This window comes from Saccopteryx bilineata, chromosome 2 (genome assembly GCF_036850765.1).
Source record: "Saccopteryx bilineata isolate mSacBil1 chromosome 2, mSacBil1_pri_phased_curated, whole genome shotgun sequence".
NCBI lineage: Eukaryota > Metazoa > Chordata > Mammalia > Chiroptera > Emballonuridae > Saccopteryx > Saccopteryx bilineata.
In genome coordinates this window covers 234,476,562-234,501,430 of record NC_089491.1, presented here as the reverse complement: position 1 = coordinate 234,501,430, position 24,869 = coordinate 234,476,562, and the positions used below count along the sequence as shown (strand labels likewise).

At 49.7% G+C, this 24,869-nt stretch overlaps 1 protein-coding gene across 3 annotated transcripts in view; it reads right to left on the bottom strand.

Moving 5' to 3' along the window:
- Positions 1–24,869, bottom strand: part of PKNOX2 (PBX/knotted 1 homeobox 2) — a 262,352-nt gene that overhangs the window by 113,274 nt on the left and 124,209 nt on the right. The gene's annotated exons all lie outside the window — the stretch shown is intronic.

Genomic DNA, 24,869 nt, shown 5'->3' with positions numbered 1-24,869 from the left:
GAGTCTCTGCCAGGTTAGGAAAGGAGGGTCACCACTTCAAGGGTGACGGTTTATTTTTGTGGGCTCTGTGCTGAGGCTGAATATGGGTGATCAGAGTTTAGATAAACATCTCCCATCCTAAAGCTCCAGCACATTCTACAGATGTCAGCTCACCAAAGTGGGAGACGAAGGAACTAAAATGACCACTGGGCATGTTTGTGCTCTCCATCTGTTCTCCACTAAACAGCCGGAGAGAGTTCTCTGAAGTGCAAATCCCATTCTACCCCTCCCCCCTGCTCCTTTGTTTCAAACACATTCCTGGCTTCCCACTCCTCTTGAGATCAAGATGGAAATCCTCACCACGGCCTGGAAGGTCAGGTGCGTTGGGCCTGCAGACTTCTGCTACACCTTCCTGGCTCTCTGCATCCAGCTATCCAGGCCCTTGTGCCCTCCAACAGGCTGTGCTTCTTCTCACCATGGGGACTTTGCATAAGGGTCCCATCTCCCTGGAAGATGTCCTTTCCTCAACCACTTTCAAGTAGCAACAGCTTCACGTTCATATCTCTTGGACCAGGAAAACCTCCTTTGAATATCGCATTTCTGAACTCCACTTGTAACGATACTGGTGTTTGTGACTAAGACCTGTTTTCCTCACCATGCTGTAAGCTCCACCTGGACAGGACCCAGGCTTGTCCTGCTCACCTAGAGTCCTTGGTACCCAGCAGTAATTGAGTGATCATCTTCACCAACCTAAGTCCAAGATCAGGATGGTAACCTCTGACCATTTTTCAATGTACTAAATTAAAGTGATTGGAAATTGGAGCTAGAGATTAAATTCTCTTTCTTTTCACCATCTTTTCGGGTCTCTGTCCTTCTCCTTCTCCTCAGAAAGCTGTCTTTTGGGGCCTACTGCAGAGAAGGCCCCTTAATGGAGTTTACACAGGCCCAGGCACTGGCTGTGACTTCACAGGTCAAAACAGGCAATAGATGCGGACAGACCCAAATTAGGGCAGATCCACAGCCAGTAAAGAGGGCCCGGTCAGCACCAGCAGATGGGAGTAAGGGGTGCCCAGCAGGGCTGGTTTCCTCCACGTGTTTCCGTACCATCCTGGGTGCAAAGAGCCCAGAGGAGCCTGTTCCCTTCCCTCGAATGCTTCTACCCTCCCTCCCACTGTTGTGTAGTATTCCTGGTATGAACGGACACCTTAACCCCACTGCAATCCATTCTCCTTTTGGATAGGGACGATGCCTTAAATGGCTTTGCTCCCCCACAGTCCTGGAACAAGGTCCAGCACAGAGTGAATGTTCATGGATTCTGGCTCTTTATGTGGAGGGTGCACAATGTAGGTGATCTCCCGGGTGGCCACAGCACAGTGTTCTCCCAGGTGTGGGGCAGCACCGCAGAGGTCATGGGGACACTGTAGTCCCAGATGTGCAGAAAGAGTCAGCTAGTGGGTCAAACACAAAGGCCTTTAAAGCCCAGCTTAGTGTAGTGACTTCCACTGCACTAAGAAGCTGCCCACTGCATGAGCAAGCGCAGCTGAAGTGCACAGAGGTGACCAGGCTCTCAGGTCTGGAGAAAGACACATCATTCAACCCACCCACGCCAGGGGCCTGGTGCACAGCCTGGCAGCTGCCCCTGGGGTGGGCTTAGGTTCAGGGACTAGGGCCCCACCAGGGAGAAAGCAGAACAGCTGCCTCCTGCTGCCACCAATCTGCTCTCTGGGAATCCAGGTCTCACCAACGGGGCCATAAATAAGAGAAAGTGCAAGTGACCCTGGGCAGCGACCCTAGGACTCCAAGGTCTGGCCTCAGGCAGGACAGGCCGATGACCTGCCAGGCCGGGAGCTTAAGGATTAGTAATGCATCAATTTTAATGAAGGGAGAGGGTTTTCCTCCTTCACAAACAGCAAAGTGAGTGTTTGAGCGTCGCAGCAGGGGGTTAATGGGGACTCTGATTAGTTATTCGGATTTCTCCACACTGCCTCAATCCATTTTACACCGGAGGGAAGAAGAAAGGGGGGGGCAGTCGCTACAGAGACTGGCAGGATGAGAGGATCCCTGCCTCTGAGGAGCTTCAGCTGGAAGAAACCACAGCCCAGACTCTAGAGAACCTAGTCCAGCCCTTTGACCAGAGGGAAGACCAGACTGGCGTGACTTCCAGCCACATGGGGGATTGGTGAGGGCATCTCTGCTACACCGAACGCCCTTACTGCTCCCTCCATCCCCAGCCTGAGGGGAATACTCTCCTTCTCCCTCGTGGGGGGGGGGCTGCTGATTGATGAGGATGACCCCGCGTCCAAGGGCCTCACTCAGGGCTGTCCACTGGGCTGCGGGCCAGGAGGACCCTCACCCAGAAACCGCTACCCTCTGGCCAGGCTGATTCTGGCTTAGGGAGGGGAGGGGACAGGAGGCTTTCTGTGATGGCCCCTGAGAAGGGGAGCCTGCGGGCAGCACTGCCTCCTCCCCCCCCTCTGGCAGGCCTCCAGCAACCACTCCTTCCCACTCCCCGATGACTCCAGGCCCATGAGGGGTACTGTTCAATTGTCCCCTGACATGCAGGTTACAAAAGAGGGTCAATCGCATGCAAAGCTGCCGCGTGCGCTCAGGAGGGGAAATGGCCAGGCCCTCCGCACAGGCGCCTGCACCTTGCCCACTGTTACAATGCAGCTGGGCTTCTGAACAAGGGCCCTCACTCACCTCCCTTCCCCCAGCTTCCAGCCCATCTGCTGCAGCCCAGGACCCAGACCAAATCCAAACCCAGATCCACAAGGTCGTGATGTCACAGTGGGCCCCAACTCAGCTTTTCTGGGATCATCTTAGTGTCACTGAAGCCCCTCAGATGCCTCTCTCTGATGGTTCCTGAGTTGCTGCCCTGCACATCAACCTCACGTTCTTACACTGCTCGTCCAAGCCCCTTCGGTGCTCCCACACGGGCGTCTACCTATTCTCCCCGGGCACTGTCATCTTCTTGGTGTCCACAAGGCTTCTGTGGTCTTGAGCTCTCCCTGCTGCAGTTCAGGGCCTCAGTGATTTCTTCCAGTTCATTGAGAATAAAACCACTGATGTCCATAGGTCTGTGTGCAGCCGTCATGCCCAGCGCCTCACACACGTGGTCTCACTGACCCTCACCACCCTGTGTGGTGGGTGTGGTGGGTGCTCATAGCTGCATTTTAGCCTGGCACTGTCCAACGGATCTTTCTGCAATGAAGTGTCCTCTGTCCAAACCTTCCAGTTGCACCATAGGGCTATGAAGCACTTGAATTGTGCCCGTGCAATTAACTCAGTTTTTAATTTAACTTAATGTAATTTTAATTTAAATAGATGTAGCTGATGACTAGCACCTTAGACAGCACCCTCAGCATCACAGGGCTGGTGGGGGCCAGGACTGGAACGGGGTGTGTCTGTCCTGCAGGCACATGTTTGCCTCCGTGAGGCTATCTTTGAGGCACCATCACCAAGTGCATGAGGAGGCCAAGGCCGGATCAGGGGATGGAATGGAATGGAATCGGGTCTGCAGGGCACGGCTGTTGCCTCTCAGCAGAGCCTGTGAGGATGCCAGGATGCTTGAGGTATAACACTGAGTCAGACCCAGCCTTTGCTCTCGAGGTGCTTCAAATTCAGCTGAAAGACAAGATAAATTATATCCAGAATGGGGAGATCTGGATGCAAAACTGAAGGAGGTCGGATGTTCTCTAAATATTCCACAGCACCACCCCCAACCAACCCACCCACGAGGAGCTCCTGATCTCCATTCTGCCCACTCTCCCTACATTTGTTTCTCCTGTGTTCCTCATTTGGGATGAACAGCACCATCCTTGTGGTGGGCACTCAAGGAGGAAACCTGGAGACACCCTCAACTTCTCTTTTCCCTACCCTCCCCTTCTCTTACCTTCTCCTTTCCCTGACATGCTATTTTCCCTACATGTACTTTAAATACTCCTTCTTTCCCATCCCTGTTGTCTACCTGCCCACTGCCCTGCACGCCACAGCCTCTTCCCTTGCCCACATCACCACATATTCCAGCCACGCACCTTAACAGCCGTTTTTAAGAGCTTGCTGCTGCTTTCTCTGCCTCTGTGCGTTTCCTGTTCTTTCTTCCTGGGAAGCCCTGTGCTGCCCCAACTACTGGACTACACATTCCTAGAGGCGGAGCATCCTTACCGCTCTGGCAGATAGGGACCTCCTCCTCTTTGCTCCCTGTCTTTCCTGGCACACAGTGTGAACTCTGACAACTTTGAAGAATCTCAAACACCAACTGCATGCACTTGGGTCTCAACAACATCTCTCCATGACTTCTGGCCTCCCATCCCACCTTGCTCAACGTCCCTGGTCCCTCTACAAAGCACTTCATTAGCAGGAGCATCAGGCACTGCCCGCAGGAAACCTCAGTTTCATCTGAGAGACTCACCACGTGGTGCACTTATGATGGGGCCAGAGTCACCATACTCACGTGGTTCTACCCTGCAGACAGCACTCGAGTGTTTACAATAGTTCCCTCCATGCTTTCTCATTGGCTCCTCATGACTCTCCCATGTCCAAGGGAACTTAGACAGTGTTTCCCCAGTTCATAGATGAAGAAAACCACTCAGAGGAATGGAGGGGTTTCCTCAGTCTCAAAGTGCTGGATCCTAGATTCAAATTCAGATCTTTTGATTCTAAGTTCAATGCTCAGTTTACTGGGAGGATGGGAATGTCAACAATAGAAAAGATTATAGAGAAAGAATGAGTTCAGAGGAGGTGCAATGAGTATATTGGAGGATGTGTGGTGTTCAACATTTTGCTGAGGTCCTGGGGCAGAACAGGAAGCTTGGAATGAGTGTCTGGGGTACACTCCTCCCCCAGCCCACACATAGTCAAGCCACACAGTGATTTGCTGGTCTCCGAACACCACCTTGTTTCTATACCTTTGGGCCCTCCTAAGGAATTTGTGACCTTTTCTGCATCTCTGACTTCTGATATTCTACCCAGCCTTTCAATCCATGAATCTTTCCTGGATCTTTCTAAGCAGACTTGGCCTCTGCTCCTCTGGCCTCTGGTAGCACTTTGCATACGCCAGCACTGTCCTCTCCGGCTCATCCTGTCTGAGGCTACTCCAAAGTGTGCGTCTGCCTCCCCCGTCATATCTCAGGCAGGGACAATTGTTGTTCACCTCTGTATCACCCACAGTATCTGGAACTGTGCCTCGGGCATAAGAGGTGATCAGAAAATATTGGTTAGGTTGAATTTCATTGCTAATTATATTTCTAAGGAGAGCTAGCAGAAGAAGGTGGCGTTAACCCATGTCTTTCCAATGGTGAACGTGAAATGTAATGGACATTGTTTCTTTTGTGCACATTTTTAAATACGAGCTCCAGGATGATTTAAAAGCACCTGTGCAAAAGCTGAAAGAAGGGGCTTACAAACAAGAAGCCGAGCAGGGGCAGCCTGAACCTGTTAGAAGCGCACTAGAAAGGCCAAAGACCAGGATGAACGGAGGTCTGAGAACACCTCCCTCCCCACGCACCACCTCTTACACACTCTCCCTCTCTTAAAAAGCTATACTTGAAGGGAAAAAGAGAAAAAAAGGGGGTGGAGGGTGGATTGAGGCAGACAGACATGTGAGGTTATCAGATGACAGAAAGAAAGCAAACAATTTAACTTCCACTTTGCTTTGTTTTCTTCAAGGACAATGATCATCAAACCAGAAAGAAGATTTGAGAGAGGTGAGGAGATGGTAACCGAGTATCATATAGCTTTAAATAAAGTCAAGGCTGTGGGCTCCAGTGAATCCCATGATATACAGAGAGAACTTAAAGACAGGACTGTAGAACTACTGTTAGCTGTTTGTGAAATGATCAAAATAAATACCTTTTAGAGACATAAATATGAAAATGTTTTTTTATGAAGTGGTAAACATCAAATTCTGGAAGCTATATAACAATAAGTGTGATATTAGTAACAAGAACTCTAAATTATGGTAATTTTGGAGGACATAATGACCATGAACAAGAATCGCTTCATTGAAAAAATTACGTGAAACCAACTTATTACACCTTTTAAATTGCACAGAATTCCTACATTGGTAGGTAAGGAAAATTCTGGACCTTGATTTCAGCAAGATGTATGACAGTATCTTCTGCGATATCCTTCTAGATAAGATAGGATTGACGAGTGAGTTAAATGGGAGAATAGGTAGGTAAATTTTTAGTTAGATTGTGACTGTCCCTGAGCAGTATTGATTAGTAGGTTTCAGTCTGAAGTGAGGTCTTTCATGTTGAAGTGACTGGCTTTGTGCTGGTGAGCATTTTACCAACAATTTGCATGACCTTGTGGAAAGTGAACTATTCTGCACACTGAAGGGGATAGTTAACGAGTTTAAAGAGAGAATTAAGATTAAGAGCTTTTGAGGCAGGAAACAAGATGAAAGCAAGGTGATGATGTTGAATAGAGAGAAATATACATTTATGCTTTTAGAGTAAAATGCAAACTGCACAAATGAGGAAGATGGAGCTAAACAGCATTTCATGTGGAAAAAAAGGGAAGTTTGACTGAAAATTCAATAGGTGCCAGTGTTTTGTTTTTTTTTTAAGATTTTATTAATCCACTTTTATTGGAGAGAGAAAGAGAGAGGGAGAACAGGAGGAGGAGCAGGAAGCATCAACTCCCATACGTGCCTTGACCAGGCAAGCCCAGGGTTTTGAACCGGCAACCTCAGCATTCCAGGTCGACATTTTATCCACTGCGCCACCAGTGTTGTTAAATGTCTGTCCCTCAGCCCCCAAAGGTAATAGCAATACTAGGCTACATTCTTGCAAGTCCAGATGAAGAAGGCACTGGATCTGACCACACTGGGGGACCATGTTGACTGCCTAAGAGAACACTGTTAATATGGCCTACATCTGGGGAGGAAGGCTAAAATGGTGAAGGACGTGTCTGAATAGACACCTGCAGGACAGCAGACCCATGGAGGGGTGTAACTGCTGTCTTCAATATTTAAAGAAGCATTATGTAGAGGAGGTATTGGTCTTACATTGTGCTGCCCCGAGAACAGAACTAAGACAGAAAGGTGGAAGTGACAGAGAGACAAATTTCCCCTTTGTGTGAAGGCATTCTACCAGAGAGAGCAGCCCCAGAATGGAAGAGCTGCTGTCACCAGGGGTCATTAGGACGAGAATGGAAGCCTGTCTATTAGAGATGCCTTCAGAGCCTGGCAGGTCATATCAGTTGACCTCCAAGGCCTCTTACACAACTAGAATATGATGAGACCCCTGGGTGAGGATGATCTTTTTGATTGGGGCAAAGTCTCTCCAGGGTCCTTTGAATACATTGTGGAGGTCACCATCTCCTTTGCCAGTGTAATAAATCTGGTTCTGCCTTCTGGGGAACTGCTCTTGGGAGCAATCATAGTGGTCATCACATGTGGCATTTGGAAAAGAGCCAACATTGTCCCTTGTGTTTCTCATGGAGACTTTTCCCCCTCTTAACATTTCTGGGAGGAATGTGGCTCCTGCTTAATCTTCTCCTGGGCTGTGAGCAGCACTGGGCAGAGGTGAAAAAGAACAGCAAAGGTGTGGCTGCCATCCAGGGAGCTCAGGGAACCAGTGGGCTGGGGCAGCACAAGCCAGTCGGTGACCACCATGGCTGACGGCATGGTTCACAAGGTGATGACTTGCCCGAGGGCATAGCCGGAAGCAGTAAAAAGCCACATTCTAAGTAAGGAAACACATCCCAGTGGACAACTGGTTTCCTGGGACCATACGCTCAACACACGCTGATATACAGAGATGAACTACCTGTGATCCTTGCTGCCTTTGCTCACCCTGCTCCCTCTTCTCCAATATCCACCCCTCCCAACCATCTTTGCTTTTCTGGTCTTGCTTACCCTCCAGTACTCTTATCCTTTGTGGTCCCTCTTTGGCCTCCAAATGGAAGCCATTTCGCACTACAGCACTGATCACATTCTGTCCTGAATTAGGAGAAGTTGTGTTTGTGCCTGGTTTGTCCCCTCCACTAGGAAGCAAGCTCCCTGGGGGTAGACAAGCATTCTTTGCATGTGATCAGCCTTGCATATTAGCAGCAGGATGGCAGCTGGCAAAGCATTGAACTGGTGGTTTGGAGTCCTCATCCTGCTAAGACACCAACTCCACAAGGTCTCATGTTCCTGAAGAATAAAATGGGCCCTGGCCGGTTGGCTCAGTAGTTGAGTGTTGGCCTGGCGTGCAGGAGTTCCGGGTTCGATTCCTGGCCAGGGCACACAGGAGAAGTGCCCATCTGCTTCTCCACCCCTCCCCCTCTCCTTCCTCTCTGTCTCTCTCTTCCCCTTCCTCAGCCAAGGTTCCATTGGAGCAAAGATGGCGCTGGGGATGGCTCCATGGCCTCTGCTTCAGGCGCTAGAGTGGCTCTGGTCGCAACAGAGAGATGCCCCAGGTGGGCAGAGCATCGCCCCCTGGTGGGTGTGCCGGGTGGATCCCTGTCGGGCGCATGCGGGAGTCTGTCTGACTGCCTCCCCTTTTCCAGCTTCAGAAAAATACAAAAAAAAAAAAAAAAGAATAAATGAACATGGCAGCAGATCCCCAAGTTCCATGTAAGCTCATAGCTTTATGATTTTGTTTGAAAAATGTGGGTTTAGCTATTTTCTCCTTTGTCACTAATGTTAAATGCTGTTCATCTATGGTGTGCTTTCATTTCTGGATCTTTTTCTGTTGTCATTCATCCAACTATCCATCTGTCCATCCAGCCAGCCATTGGTCCATCCAACTGACATTTATAAAATACCTTCTTGGTACTAGTTCACCAAAGGACTAAGGTGTGCATGCTGCTCAAAAGGAAGGCACAGTTATAGCAGGGGACACAGCCATGTAAACAAATATTAAAAATACAAGGCGATAAGTGTTGTCCAGAGGTGAGTGTAAAGTGTGCTGAGACCACAGGGGCAGCGACAGGGAAAAGGATGCTGCCACTTGTCACCCTCTCAGCCTTAACTATGACCCTGATGGCTTAAATCCTCTCTGCTGGCCAATTTTCCCAATACAGCTCTAGAAAGAAAGAAGAGATCTGTGTAGAAGTAGGGAGCAGAGGAACCTGGCCTCATGGCTCACAGAGTGTGGTCAGGCGCAGAATGAGCCCCAGTCCCTTCACAGCTATGCTGGGGTCTCTAAGGTACAAAGTCTGCGTTCTGAAGCCGATCATCTCTCCCCACCCCCACTGCAGCAGCTCACTTGGCAAGTCATTTATTCCTCCATAACATTTGCTTGAAGGAACGTTACAGCTGAATTATAGCTGGGACCATTATCTCACAATAACTGTCTGGGAAATGTTAATGTTAATGCATGGATCATGCAGAATGCCACATTAGGGGTTTTATGGTGGACATAACATTTTTATGAACTTTTTCTCTGGTAGCATCAGCCGTTGATGAAAAGAAAGGAAAAAAAGAAAGAAATAAAAACAGTGGAGAGGAAGAAAGGAAGCCAGCCCAGGGAGAAGTGGCCCCGGGAGCAGAAGAGCCATTTGATAGCACTGGAGGCTGAGCCACTGAGTGCCACTCACCCTGGGAGAGGCCTACCTGGCAGCACTTCCATAGGTCGAATGTCTTTTGTGTTAGGTATTTGTGAGTGGGGAACAACCAGCCACGTTGGCAACTGGTGGAAGACTGGGTCTACTGGGCAGACCCATAAAACTTTCAGCCTTGGGCCTGGGCAGTTGGCTCAGCGGTACAGTGGCGGCCCAGCGTGTGCAAGTTCCAGGTTCGATTACCGGTCAGAGCACACAGGAGAAGCGACCATTTGCTTCTCCACCCCTCCTTCACCCTTCTCTCTCTCTCTCTCTTTCTCTCTCTCTTCCCCTCTCACAGCCATGTCTTGAATGGTTCGAGCAAGTTGGCTCTGGGAACTGAGGATGGCACCATGACCTCCCCTCAGGAACTAAAATAGCTCAGTTGCCAAGCAACAGAGCAGCAGCTCCAGACGGGCAGAGCATCACCCAGTAGGGGGCTTGCCAGGTGGATCCCAGTTGGGGAGCATGCAGGAGTCTGTCTCTCTGCCTCCTTGTCTCTTACTTAATAAAAAAAGAAAAAACCTTTCAGCCTTTTCAGATACCTGCTGCCTGACAGGCATTTGGTGCTGAGGGGGCTGAGGGAGAGGTGGGAAGGGGTGTGTGAAGCTTTGTGGGGTGGCCACCATACCTTCTAGGTGCAGGAGGGTTCCCAGGAAGAATCATTTTGAGGGCTCACCTGGGGAGTGATGGCTAATGGCTTAAGGAGATTTTAATTTCTGCCATTAAAAGACAAAAGGAAACACAATCTTGGAAACGGCAGTATTTTACACCTGGCTTTTAGAAAGAACTAATAAAGGCAGTGTTTAGCATTTTATATCCTTACTCAAAAATAACTATCTTTGGTTTTCATCTCAGATATATTTTAAGTGAGCTTGTGTCTTTTGCCTCCAGAATGTTCTTTCGGGAGGCTGGATTTATAGCTGTGTTCTTTACTGGCCCTGGGCTGCGACTCAGTTCTTACAACCACTGCATGAAGGTCCGTTTGCCCCCCCCCCCCCCACCTCTGCAATCACCCTGGATGCTGGTACTGCAATTTTTCTTCCAGACAAAGTGCTGCTTAGCTCTTGACCCTGCAAGGCACCTAACACCTGTTTACAGCCATTGCTTTGAGCACATTAAAACTCGGGCTGGGAGTGGGGTGGCAATGCTGCTCAGCGGACCTTTTTCTGGTTGTGCCAAAATCATAGCACAGGGGAGGCTCCAAGAGTCGGCTCCTGTCCAGACCATGAGTGCCCGTGGCCTGGGACAGGCAGTGCAGGTGGGAGTATAGAGGAGTGTGTGTGTGTGTGTGTGTGTGGTGTGTGCGTGCACAAGCAGGATTTGACTATAGGCTGACTCTCTCCAATGCAGTGGCGGGTTTGCTGAGAAATGCTGACAAGTTAGCTTGGTTTGCCATAAAGAACCTGTACCCGCAGGTCAGGGTCTTCAGGTTCCAGTTTTGCAGTAGTGTGGCTGGCCATGTGACCTTAAGTCACGAAATCTCCAGAGGTAATTTTTCCCTATAAGAGGCTGAAGCTGGAGCGGCAATTTCTGAGCTCTCCCCTCTTAGTGAGTCTATGATTCTACTGCACACCCAGACCCTCTGGGGCTGTTCAGGGGGCGTGGGCATCTCGTCAGTCTCTGAGGCAAGATAAGTGCCACAGGCCCTGGGCTGGATGGTTTAAATCCAGACTTCACCACTTCTAAACTCAGAGATTTGAACATATTTTTGGTTTGTTTATTTTTAAAATAAACTTAGTTTCCATTTCGTTGCATGCGAAAAGGAAATTGCAATGCTTACTTTGCAGGTTGATTTCCTGAGGCTAACCTGCCTTCCAAACTTTCTTAACTACTTTTGTGTTACGTCATTCCACACTAGAATGGAAACTCCATGAGGTCAGGGGTCTTGGTTTGTTTTCTTCAGTGTATCTATTGTCTAGGACAGCACCTGGCACACAGTAGGCCCTCAGTCAACATTTAGTGAATAAAAGAATAGCAAAGTATGCCTGGATGAATACCCTTACCCCAGTCCAAACCCCTGGGTATTTGCCCTAAAGCTCTCTGAAGGACATTCCCTGGGCCTAGGGGCTTTACAAGGCTCCTGACATAAAATGTTAGTTTAAGGGACGCTGAATGCGTTCATGACCTGAGAGGCAGAAGGCGTTTGCACAAGAGCTCTCTAATACCAGAGCAGGTGCACCTGGACTGGCCAGCAGGCCTAGAGCCCCCTTTCCAAGCGCCCCGCCCCCCCCCAGGCTGCTCCCATCCATCTTGGGCTTCCCCTTGTTGGCTCCTGGGGACCTCCTGCCATATGTTCCATTCCAGCTCAAAGCTGCATGTTAATTGTTCTGAATGAACCACTCCAGCTGGAAAAGCAAGCCAACCACTTATAGACCTTAAGGTAACAGCCAGTTTCTGGAAAGTGAGGGAGTTTCCAAGGAGGAGAATGCAAAGTCTTCCTTTAGGGGCCAGAGCTGGGCAAGACGGGTCCTGAGGCTGGGGCTCTGTCAGGGCCTCCGTTCTTCTTGGTCTCTGCCCAGATCACAGCGGCCCCAACTGAGCAGCCATCGCCATATCGGCCTGGAGCCGTTTCCCAACCCATCAGGGCTGCTGAGGCTCCTCAGTCCTAGCCATGCTCCCTGCATGTGCAGGAGGCCCCTCCCACCATGTCCCCCTGCATTCTCTAAGAAGCCGTTTGGGATTGGCTGGTATAAAGCATCTCATTCAGATGGGCATCGCATGTCTGTGTGAGGGAAGCGGGGAGAGGGCTTTGCCATGATCAGGCATCCTCTGCTCACTCTCCATGATCCCTGCCCCGACAGTCTGCCTCCCTGTTAGACCCCACATCCTCTGGTGTAAGGGGCATGAGTGTTGTCTCCATCTGTTATCTCCCTAGTGCCCATCCCAACACGGAAGCCTAGTTCTTTCCACAGCTCAGGGGTGCTGATTCAGTGTTGTCTTCCATTTCTGTCAACATTTCCCAGATGCAGAAGAATAAGTGTTTAAGTGGCAGTTTTCTGATCAAGGAGGAGCTTGAAGATGGAGGAATCTTAGAGGCCACAATGCTGGACTACCTTAGTCCCACAAAGGAGGCCAAGGCAGCACATGGGGTCTCCACCCCTCCCCATCCTGACCAGTGCTGGCTCATGGGCAGGGAAGACGCACTGCTGCCCCTTCATGCTTTCTGTGCCTGGGGGTGGCCTGGGGACACAGCAGGGAGGCCAGGGCTATGGCCAGAAACTTGGAGACTAGGGTCCAGTGCCAACTCTCCATAAATTAGCTATATAACCTCAAGCACGTAATTCTCTCTGGACCCCTATGTCTGGACCCCTATATCTATAAAAGTGAGGATGATGCATTATTTGCTCTGCGTACCCATTAGGGCAGTTTGAGGGTCATAAGAGATACGAATGCAGAAAGGTTATGAAAGCTGAAAAGCAGAATTCCAAAGCCAGGGAGTTGGGTTAGGCTTATCTCTAGGGCTTGAGGGCTCTCACCCACTGGAGGTTAATTTGGGAAGGTGTGGAGGGAGAGCTGTCTGTATGATAGGGATCGTCTGTCTGGTTCTCTGCACCCAGCATAAGAGCTATGAGAAGGGCTGCTGGTGAACCAGACAGCGGCTTTGGTCCACTCCACTTGCATCCCTCTAGAGGCTGGACAGAGGCCTGACCTCAGAGCAAGTGCGTGCTCATAGATCTACTGGTCAGGAGAGCCACGCACGGAAGGTGCTAGTTTAAGAAAAGGGAGTAGACGAGCCATGAAACGGGTGCCCTGCGAAGTGGTGAGCAGGGCTTGGAGCTAGACAACCACATTGCTCCGTAGGCTTCTGCAAAGTTTCTCATGACTAAGACACTCCCTGACTTCTGAGGCCCTCCTGGGAAAAGAGGTGGAGAGGGTATGAAGGAGGGGATAGTGGGCCTTCCTTTGAGCGGGTGTCTAGCCAGAAGAAAAGACACTAGGGGGCTCCCGGCCCATCTGTCGGCCCTGCTTCCCCATCAGCACCGAGATGTACAAGTGACTGCTGGCTTTTGGCAGCAGGACTGAGCTGGGGACAGCCCTAACCCTGGAGGGCCTGACCCAATCCCCTTGTTCCTATGGCCTCCCCAGTACATGGGGTAGTCAAGAGCTCCCCAGTGATCATCCTTTCTCCAGCCAAATGAGGGCAGTGGGGGAGGTGAGCCAGAGGCCAACCTCTTCCCTGGAGGGTTCTGAGTCTAGCTGCAGGTCTGAGCCAGCCGGCTGGATGCATTAGGGGAGGGTCAATGGGAGCCTCACGGGTGGAGAATTATACCCATCTCAGCATTGAAGGAGAGTATAAAAAGCAGATCTCTGTCAGAAATAGCCTTAAATTGCCAGGGTCTGGATCAGCTCAGGGTCAGAGTTGGCTTAGGTATTCTCTGCCTCTCTAGGCTCAACATCCAGATCTGATGGCCGAATGTGGCCTTTCAACTTGTACATCGTGCTTCCTTCTCTTTACCTGAGATGCCTTCGCTCCCTCCTCTGCCAGTAGACAGTCTACTTATCTTGCAAGGCCCAGCTCAGATGTCACCTTCTTTGTGAAGCCCTCTTGGATCTCCTTCAGGCAGCATAGCTACACCTGCTCTGGATTTTGCAGGTAGGCAGAGGTAGCTGTGTCTGGATGCCCTGACTGCCCTCTGCACAGTCAGAGAGTACCAGACCCTGAGCTCCTTGCAGCCGTGAGCTCACAGGCACGCCCAGGGGTCTCCAGCAGCAGCACATGGGGCCTTGCACACAGTAGGCACTTACACATTTACAATAATGCAAATGTGTAATTCCATGCTTGCCCTGGCCTAAATTACTCATGTGAAACTAACACCCAGAAAGGAAGAATTAGAAGGACAGTGGGGCCCCTGAGGGTTGCCCTGGGAAAACCCTTCTGTCTTCCTCTCCCTCTGCCAGCCTCCTGCTCAAGCCCAGAGCCCTCCAAGCCCGTTGTTTTTTTTAATCAACGATAAAACAATAGATGATCTTTTGACATTTCTAGGGCTGTTTGGAAAGAGGAAAGATAATATGTAATAAATTCATATACTTCTGTGTGTTTCTTGGCTCCAGTAGCTCTATTTCCATCTCTTTATGCAGGAGTCCTGGGGAGTTGAAATCCTTGATAATGCCAAACAATTCAACACTTTATTCCCTCTTTACTCTGTCTGCACCACCACCACAACAAAAAAATGTCGACTGTGTGCTGCTGGCTGTGGGAAGTGACACCAGACGCCACATTCCTCCTTGCAGGCAGCAGAAGTCAGTTCCGCTTTGGAGGTCTTGTCTCTGCCAAGGGTCTTGGGAATGAACGCCCGGGACCCTCTGTCTGATCAATTCGAAGTAAAAGATAGCCTGGCCCTCCTCCCCGCCCCGAGGATATGGGCTGGAGGCTCTTGGACTCCTGAGGTGTCCAGGATGGACTGAGACATTTTCTCTCCACCCTCCTGTCCCCACTGCCTGCGGTCATTCCCCAGACAGTCCTGGCAGTGGACAGCAGTTCTGATTAGAACTCCAAAGAAATGCTTCCTGAGCCAGAGCGGCCCAGGGCCCTGGAGGTCAGCAGAGCAAGCTGATGCTTCCCAGCCCAGATTCCCAACCTGATCAGCATATTTCAGCCTGGGGCTGAAGTAAATTTCTATTACCAGCATTTTCATTTCTCCAAGAAGGAGACTGGAGACTAGATAGAGGATAAGACCTGTCCAGAACTACAATCTGCTAAAGCATGAAACTCCCTCTTCCAACGTCTAGTCAGAAATCTATTTATTTGTCCATCCATCTTTTGAGCCATCTAACAAATATTGCATGCCTGCCATGTGCCTGGCCCTCTGTCACAGTCCCAGGAACTTTCCCTGAGTCTGTGAGCTTTGCTTCCAGTTTCCCCATAGAGAAGAAATGCAGAACTCTTAACTGTTGGGTCTAGGCAGGTTCTGTCTTCAGCAGGCATTTGAAACTCTCCTCCCTTCCCCTCCCCTGCACTACCTCTTCCTCTCTCTCTCTCTCTCTCTCTCTCTCTCTCTCTCTCACACACACACACACACACACTCACCTGCCCTATGCACTCTGAGTACGAAGGCAGCTCTGTTGCACTAACGCACCATTCCCCCCTTTTCACTAATAATGGTTAGGAGTGTGGGCTCAGGAGTCTAAATGCCAGGACTTGAATTCTGGTTCTCCTTCCCTGCCAGGGCACTGTGGCAGGTGTTTAGCACCAAGATTCTGGGAAGCCCTCCAGTCACTGCTCCTGTGCTTCAGTCCAGCTTTAGAGAGAGCCCTCCACTCAGGCAGCCGGGCTGAGGGACAGGCAGCCCAGATGTGCAGGGAGCAGGCAGCAATTGTCCTGCAAGCCCACGACTAACCTGCCAGCTCCAAGGTGCCTCACATGGGTCCTTAGCAAGGACACTCATGTGCACAGATGGCCCCATTATGTCACGCAGCAAGAGACCTGGCTTTTCTGAACCTCCTGTGCCCTGCTGTGCCCTTTGAGGGCCTGTCATCTGTCCATATACAACTCCACAGCCTAGGGGCACCTCTGTCTTCTTGTCACCAGCTTCTGGGACCTGGGCTCCTATGTGCCTTGGCTCCTTCAGCTGGCCCATTCAACAGCTGCTCTCAGCAGCCCTCATGACACAAGGCCCTCCCAAGCCCTCACGCACTCTTCTCCCCATAGTGCAGGCTCAGGTTGGCCCACCCTGGGACAAGTCCCAGATGTCACAGAGCAGCAAGAACAAAGGTAATGGAGACTGTTTGTCCTCAGAGAGGCATGGCTTGGAGGGGGTGCAGAAATGTGACAGTGAGCTTGACATGGGCTCAAAGACACACAGGTCACCTTGGGGAGAAGATGACACAGAACTGAGCCTCCATAGTAAAGGGGGGTGGGGAGTGTTCCGAGGAGAGGAAATAGCACCGCGATGCAGGAAATATCAAGCAGTTTGTGATGAAGGGTGGCAGGAAACAGGCTGGTGAGGCGGTGGAGGTTGTGTTCTGGAAGATCCCAAGAGCTTGGCCTTTATGCTTCCAGGAACTGCCAATTTTCTTGAATGCATAGCACTCATTCAAACAGATTGGCCTCAAATGTCTCCTCCTCCAGGGACCACCTCTGACTTCTCCAGAATTAAGCACATTCTTATTCAGACTTTCTGAATGATGAGTTCCTGCCTCTCTTTTAACATTGATCACATTACTCTACATTTTTGTTTAAATGGCTATTTTCACCATCAGACTAGAAATCAAGAATAACTTTCTGTTCAATTTTAGATCCCTAGAAATTAGCAGTGGGCCCACATACTCAGGTGCTTTCTAAATATTTTATGAATGGATGGATGGATGGATGGATGGATGGATGCAAATTGAGGTTAAATGATCTATTCACTCTCGGCTTTCTGCCTCCATTCTGAATCCTCAGCTTACATAATAAATACTGATTTGGATCTATATTTATGTTTCCTCATCTATATAACAAGAATAATAACCCAAGTGTTGTTGTGAAGACTAAATTGTAAGAGTGAAAGTGCCCAAGACACACCTTGTAAATGTTAGTTTCCCCTCTCTGTCATTCAGCTCATCTTTATTAACCGTCTATGATGTGCCAAGCACTGGGCTCACAGCAGAAACAGAACAAGCTCCCTGCCTTCATAGGGTATACTTCTAATTGGGTGAGACAGTAATAAATAAACAAGCGAATGTACATACAGTATGTCAGATGGAGATAAGAGCTGTGAAGAAAAACAAGCCAGAAGAAATGAAATGGAAGTCACCAGGAGTTGGGTGGGGTTGCTCTTTCATAAAAGGTGGTCAGGGAGCCTCACTGGTGAAGCCCCCAGGACAGCTGAGCGGAGACTGAGAGCGACCAAAGGGTTGAAGGCAGGAGGGTATGTTGGAGGAGCAGCGAGGAGGCCAGCACGGCGGGGATGCAGTGAGCCAGGAGATGTGTGTGGCAGGAATTGGCAAGGACCCAGATCAGGGAGGGCTGGGGCAAGATGCTGAATCTTCACTCTTAAGGAAACAAGAGACCAGCCGTTGGAGGCTTATGGGCAGAAGAGTGGGGTGACCTGATTACCATTTGAGATGGAGACTCTGGCCGTGGGTTGAGGACAGAGGGAGAAAGAGAAGGGTGGAACAGAACGAGAGGTGAGGAGGCTGTTGCAATAATCTTGGCAGGAGACAGTGGACACTTGGACCAGGGTAGAGCAGTAGTGAGCAGTTTGGTCTGACAGTTTCTGAATTCACTGAAGCAGAGTGTGAGAGAAAGAGAGGGGCCAGGATGACTTCGAGGTATTTGATCTGAGCACCTGGAAGCATGGCTTTGTCCTCTACTGAGAGGGGAAGGCTGCCCTCCATGTGCTGGGCAGTGCAGAGGTGAAGAGAACAAGAGGACATTCTCACAGCGCATATAGGGCAGGGGAAAATTACACGCTGTACCTGTAAGGGAAGAATAGGAGAAAGCAAGTATGAAAATAAATCAACCAGAAGCCAAATGCCAAAATGGTACATCCAAGAAAGGCTATGGCTGGTCAGAAAGGAGATCATTTATGTTGACTAGGCTCTGTCTCAGACCTCATTTCCCTTTAACTCTATCACATGTGACACTGGGATGGGCCCTATTCCGTGTGAACTCTCCTATAGCTTCCTTGTGCGTCCCCCTCTCCCACATGGGAACTCCTCATCCAAACACCGGCGCTGTCCCCAAAGGCCAGTCCTAAGCCCTCACCATGCTCTCTGGACCAGTGTGGCACACATGTGCACATACACGTGCACACACAGATTTGCTGACTGACTGTTTGACTCTGAAATCTCTATTTTTAGAGCTGATCACTCTCCTGAGGACTTCCATCTCAAGTGGATACTTCCTTTACGTGTCCAGTTGTCACCTCTTATTCACCTCTGCCTGGTGTCTCTCCTCAGTTTTCATGCTTCCCTGCTTGTTTCTGTCAGTGCCATCATGGCGGTCCCAACACTTGGCTCCAGCCCTAAGTTCATCTTTGGCTAGTCCTCCTCCCTAGTCTTTATCTACTAAGTCATCAAGCCCCATCCCTGCTTTCTAAGCAATGTTCCCTTATATCTCGTGACTAAATTCCTGCAACACCGTGGGCCTGCCTCTAGCTTCCCCGTCCGGTCAGCCCTCCCCAAGGCCCCTGCCAGGTTGATCCAATGAAAGCAGATTCTACTGGTCTGTTAAAAGACTTCAGTGAATCCTCAAGCCTAGTGCGACAGAGTTCCAATCCCCAGCCTGGTGTTTACTCTCCCTACAGTCACGTCTCACTCTCACCTCTTACCAGACCCCAGGACCCCACCTGCTCCAGGCAGTAGAGAGAGCTAGCAATTGTTGGGCAACTAATACATGCCGTTCGTTGTCTAACGTAACCCTTGTGGCAGCCTCTCTAGGCCGACACCACCATATTCATTTTTCAGATGAAGAACAGGAAATCTAGTGAGAGTGACATCCTGCAGGTCACAGAGCTAGTGAGCAGCAGACTCAGGATGGATGCTCAGGCCTTTTTCACCCTAAAGCCCACACCCTCTCCATCAAACCACACTGTCTCGCACATGTACTAACCCTTCCACACAGACAGTCAGTTCACTGACCGTGCCCTGCCACGCACCTCTCCACCCACCCTGTCCCCTGGCCCCCACCCTCTTATCCTCAGGGCCTGCTCCCAGGCCTCTTTCTTCACCTACCCACTTCTCCCAGCTTCTACACCCAGCAATGATCTCTCCTCTATTCTCATGCATAAGTCAGTTCTTCTACTCTGACCTCCTAACTAGAGAAAGTTGTCCAAGGTAACTGCAGGTCCCTATGAGCAGTGCTGCCAGCCTGCTGGGCGTCCCTAAAGGAGGTAGTCCATAAATACTTGTGGAAATGAAAATATGATAACAACTAGTTCCTTAACAGAGACATTCAAAACAACTGCAAGCAAGAATCATTTGTATTTCATTTGTTTAATGTGTTCATTTCCTCTTGTTAACATAGAAATAATTGTCTGAAATTACAAGCGAAGTAGAACTATAATGTTAGGAAGCTTTGTTATTTTAAAAAAATATTATTACAACATTAGTGGCAGTGAACTACAGAGTTCAGCTCAGAAGACACACAATTTTACACAATTCCTTAACACACAATTTTCCATTGCTCAAATATTCTGTAACATTCTGATTTTTTTCTTCCTCCATCAATGTCAGAATGAGATTAAAGCTAATATTCACAGCCATCTGAAAACATTTGAGTAAGAGGTAAAAGGAAGAAGGGAGAAGTATTTCCCCAGAAATGTGTGTTATAACTACTCCAAGGAAAACTAACTTCACATGAGGCTGGTCATCAATGAGGACTGATTCTCTCCAAAGTCTGAACAAAAAGATTTGCAAAAGACAAAAGACCCCAGAGGTAAGAGGAAGAATCTTCCAGACATGAGACCAGAGGTATTTGTTTGTTCAGGAGGCTGGACAAAGAATATGGAAATGAATTATTGAAAAAGGAAAGTATCTTTCTAAGAAAGAAATTCAAGTAACACCTGACACTTGGACAATCTCCCTGGGGACGGAACTCCTCTTCGCTTCCCCCACTCCCTCTGAAAAACACGCACCGACCAGAGAAATCCAAGGGCAGGGCGCACTGCGTTTCACACGCGTGTCCCCATTAGTCAGCCACCTGCCCATGTGCAACACATGGTGTGGTGGGCCTCAAGAAACCTGAAATCTGTTTTTGTGATTAGGCAATTAAAAGCATTGGCAAAAAGGTAAAGAATTTAAGAAGCACCTTCCAGGGATATTTGATGCTCGTACAAACATGTATGTTTTTGACATAAATGGCAGTGTGTCTACAACGCTGTTCAGTATCTTGCTTTTTCCCTTCGCTGTCAGACTGTACATAAGTGTAGGTGGTCCATAATGACTGTCGCCCTCTCCCTCAATCAAGCCCATAGCACCACAGTCTGTTCCTGTCTGGGTTCTGGTTTGCCCTGGACCTCTTCCTCTACTTCTACATTTCACAGGCAACTTTTGATGTCAAGAGTTGCTAAATATCCCCATTTTGGAGCTGAGGTATCTCCTTCTTGGGCAAGCCTTTCTCGGGTATAAGGTAACATGGACTTAGGTCTAAGAGAACCCTCTGCCTGCTCTCTGGGATGGCAAACTCTGATAGCTACTAGTCAAGGGCAGAGGGAGAGGGAGGGGCTGCTGTCACCGGCCTCATGAATGAAGGCTGCCTCCACATGTGCAACTAGACCGGCATGTGCAACTCCGACAGCCCCAGAGGGAGCACCCATACATGCCCGGCCTAAGGCTGGAGGAGCTGGGGAATCAAAAGTGAGCCTCCCTCCAGCCCCGAATCCAACATCAACATCACTTCCAGAAAAGGTTTCTTAAACCGGAAGCAGCGGGGTCAGCCCCGCATCCCCACTCCACCCTGAGCACCCACCAGAGGGAGCCCAGCGGGGGCTGGCATTCACTCATCTCAGACGGCTGCCACCACCACCTCCTCCAAAGAGACTGTCATTAAAGCTTTGTCCCTGGCTCTCTGATTTACATGTACAAATAATCGCTGTCAGGGGCACGAGCCCCAGAGAGCAATAATAGATTCTGGTGGTAGCAGATGCAGATGCAGGAAATAAAAACAAAAATGAAACACGCCATCCTGGCACAACTCAGTGCTGAGAGAAATCCTGGGGGGAGGAGGGCTGCCAGGGAGGCGGGCTGCAGCAGGTCGTCAGGCCTGGTATTGATTGGTCGTCTTCTGCAAAAACTAGTCTAGGATGCTTTTCTTTTTAATTGTGGTCACATATATAACATCAAATAAGCAATTTCAACCATTTTTTTAAGTGTATGATTTAGTGGCACCAATGATAGTCACACTGTTGTGCAACTCTCACCGCTGTTTCTAAAACTTTCCCATCGCCCCAAACAGAAACTCTGTCCCCTTGAATCAACAGCCCCTCATCCCCACCAGCCCGGTTTCTGGTAACCTCTAATCTGCTTCTGTCTTCATGAATCGATCTGTTCTAGGTATTTTATATAAGCTGAACCGTATACTATTTGTCATTTTGTGTCTGGTTTTTTTCACATAGCACAGTGTTTTCAAGGTTCGTCCCTGTTGCGGCATGTGTCAGAAATCCCGCCCTTTTTATGGCTGAGTACTTTCCGCTGTGTGTACACATGGCATCTTGTTTATCCATTTATCTGTTGATAGACACTGGGTTGTTTCCACCTTTTAGCTATTGTGACTAATGCTGCCATGAACATGGATCTACATATTACCTGTTGAAGTCTGTTTCTAATTCTTCTGGGTTTATATCAAAGAGTAGAATTGCTGGGTCGTGTAGCGATTTTATGTTTAACTTTTTGCGGAACCTCCGTACTGTTTTCCGCAGTGGCTAGCCTAAGGCTTGAGAGAAGGACTTGGCCCTTGCTCTAGGACACAGGGTTCTGGGCAACTTGGTCCTAGGAAACCGCATGGCACCCACAGGCCTGCTGGCCTGGCCTGGAGTGGGAACAAGGTGAAAGGCCAGAGTTGAGAGGCCTCAGAGAAGGGTCTAATTGGCCTGGCCCTCCAAGCCACTGCTCGGGTCCCAGCCAGTTCCTGGGAAGGAGCCCGCTCTAACCCACAGTGTAGGGCAGGGCCTCTCAGAGGCTCCCACCCCCATCCTCAGCTGCCTTTTGTTTTACATACTGTAAAGTGAGGCTGGGAGGGCTGATGGCACTTGGCCTAAGTCTCCTGCTCCTTCTCCCTGGCTGTACCATCTGCCAGAGCTGGGTCTGGGCAAAGTGGGGCCTTCAGAGCAGGAAGCAGAGGGAGCACCCTCACTGCTCTAGCTCTGCCATCGTCAGGAACTGGAACTGGAGCTCGGTCCTGTCTGTGGTGCTCCCTCTGCCAGAAATTCCGTTTTCCCATCACCTCTGATTAACTCTTATCTACCCTCTTGGCTCAGCTCAGGTGCCACCTCCTCACCCCCTGTCCCCATCTCCTGGATGGAGCTGGGTGCCCTCAGCTGGCTCCTTCAGCACCTCAGGAACTTACTCTCGAGCCTATTGTTATATACTTCTTGCAGGTTGCAGCTTACTGGCCTGTTTCTCCACTACACAGTGAGCATCTTGGGGTCGTGAATGAGCATTTTATCTGTGCATCCCAAGGCCAAGCCCTGGTACTTGGTGTTTGTTGAATGAATGAATGAATGGTGTACTCTTTGTAAGCGTGTGGCGTAATGAATGAATGCTTACTGACTGACTGAGTGAACAGATGAATGGTACTCCAAGGACTGAGATGAGTCTTTGCAGTAGATTCTTGGCTCATGGTGGAGCCCTCACTTCCTCACTCCCTCATTTATTAATTCATTACAGTCACTGCTGTGTGTCAGACTCTATTAGGTACTGAGGTTCAGATGCATTAGGTGCTGGGCGCCTCTGCCTCTGTCATCAGGAGCCCACAGAAAAGTAGGTGGAGACCAAAGTAAACAAGAAGCGCAGCTTGAACGACTCCATCTCCCCAACAGCACACAGGGCCTGGCAGCACATCAAAAACCTGACCTGGCCTCCTCAGCCCCACCAGTTGCTGCACACAGCTGTCCATGCTGCTCGAGGATCCAGGGGCTGGAGAATTAACAACCAGGAGGGTTTCTGGAGCTCCCAGGATCCAGCCCAGCTCACATCAGAGACCTCATTTCCCTTGGGGGATTCATTCCCTCTGCACAGCTGGTTAAGTTTTCATCAGGGCTGGGGTGGGGGTTGGGAGGGAGCTCCGATCCTTTGCTCTTTCAAGCTGGGCATGGGAGAGAGACACAGCATCCTCTCCATTTTATTTTTTAGATGAATAGGAATAGACTGCAGTTACCGGGCAAGGCCAGCCCTCACAGGCCTGTGCTGCTGCAGCAGCAGGTGACCGTTCCTGTTTCAGGATAAAGCGTGCAGACAGCACAGGCCTCCACTGATGGCGCTCACACAGCTAATGAATACTTGGCAACAGGCTAGTGGTGAGCAGCAATTTCTTTCTTTAAAAAGTGATTTAAGGTTCTAGTTTTCCATCCCACCTTCATCTCCTTTTGCATCAGGACCTGGTTAGGCTAACTCCGTGCTCCAGCTGGGGTTTGCTTGTTCTGACCCTCTGTGAGCACCCCCCCCCTTTATGGAGCCTCCAGCTGCAGCACCAGGGGCCACTGTTTCTGCTCAGACCTGGCCCAGAGCAGCAAGCGTGGGCTGAGAATAGTCTGGTGTTCTCATCAAGGGAACAGGAAGGGAAGACTGGGAAGATGGCCGGCGAGGTAAATAAGATGGGACATCAAAGAACTTTCCCATTCACTGTCACAGTGATCCTCACTCAGAGCATTAGCGGGCTACTAGGAGTCCACAATTCAAAGTGACCCAGAAGGTCTGTGAGCAGATACTACAATTCCCATCTCAGAGCCAGGAAGGTGAAGGACAAAGTGACACTATTTGCCTATCATATGTGGGTTAGTGCGCAGGCTGGATAGTGTGTGTGTTCACGTGCACATGGAGGGGGGGTGAATGCTCATGTCCCTCCCTGTTTGAGGGCTCCTCCAAGTGTGAGAGTCTCTGTCCTAGCAGCTGAGGTGATGTCCCCTGGTCAGCAGGGCTTCCTCTGCTGTGGACTCAGCTTCATTGAAGAACTGACCATTTCCTGAACTCATGTCCATCCTGCTGAGATGTCCATACCCAGGACAGCCACGAGAGATGGTTTCAGGTCAGTGAAAAGGGAGAAAGCCCTACCGTGTGCCTAGTTCTGTGCTATTTTGTTGTACGTTCTGTGCAAGACACAGAAGACATGTCCTCTTTTTTAAGAGGAAGGCAATTTTACTGTTGAGACAAAATCTACACAACTGAATCTCACAGAGGGTGTGTGTTAAACAAGTGTAGGCCTCCTCTGCCTTTAATATGCTTATAATCTCACAGCCTGGGGATCTTGCTAACACGAGGCTCAGAGGTCTGGGTTGGGAGCTGAGACAGTCTAACCCAGGTGACGCTGGGGCCACGGGTTCTCAGACCACACCCTGAGTGCCAAGGCTATGTCTGGTCCATGTTACGACAAATCAGCTTGGTGGACAGCTGTCTAGAGAAGACACATTAATGCATGGTCCAGAGGAGGGCAGAGATACAGGCAAAAAGAAAGAGAGAGAGAGAGAGAAAAAAAAAAAGACTTCTATAAACTTAAGAGAACACAGGGGCTTCCTTGTGGTCTGACAGAGTTGGAGGCAGAGTAACAGGTCCTGACTGTGTGACCTTGTTCTGGTCACTTCCTCATGTGAGCCTCATTTTCCTCTTCTACGAAGGAAGAGTTCACTGTCCCAACCTGGGTAGGACAGTAGAATATTTGGTGAGCTTTTAAAATAAAACAACACCTGGATTCCTTCCAGAGGGATTTTTATGTAGTG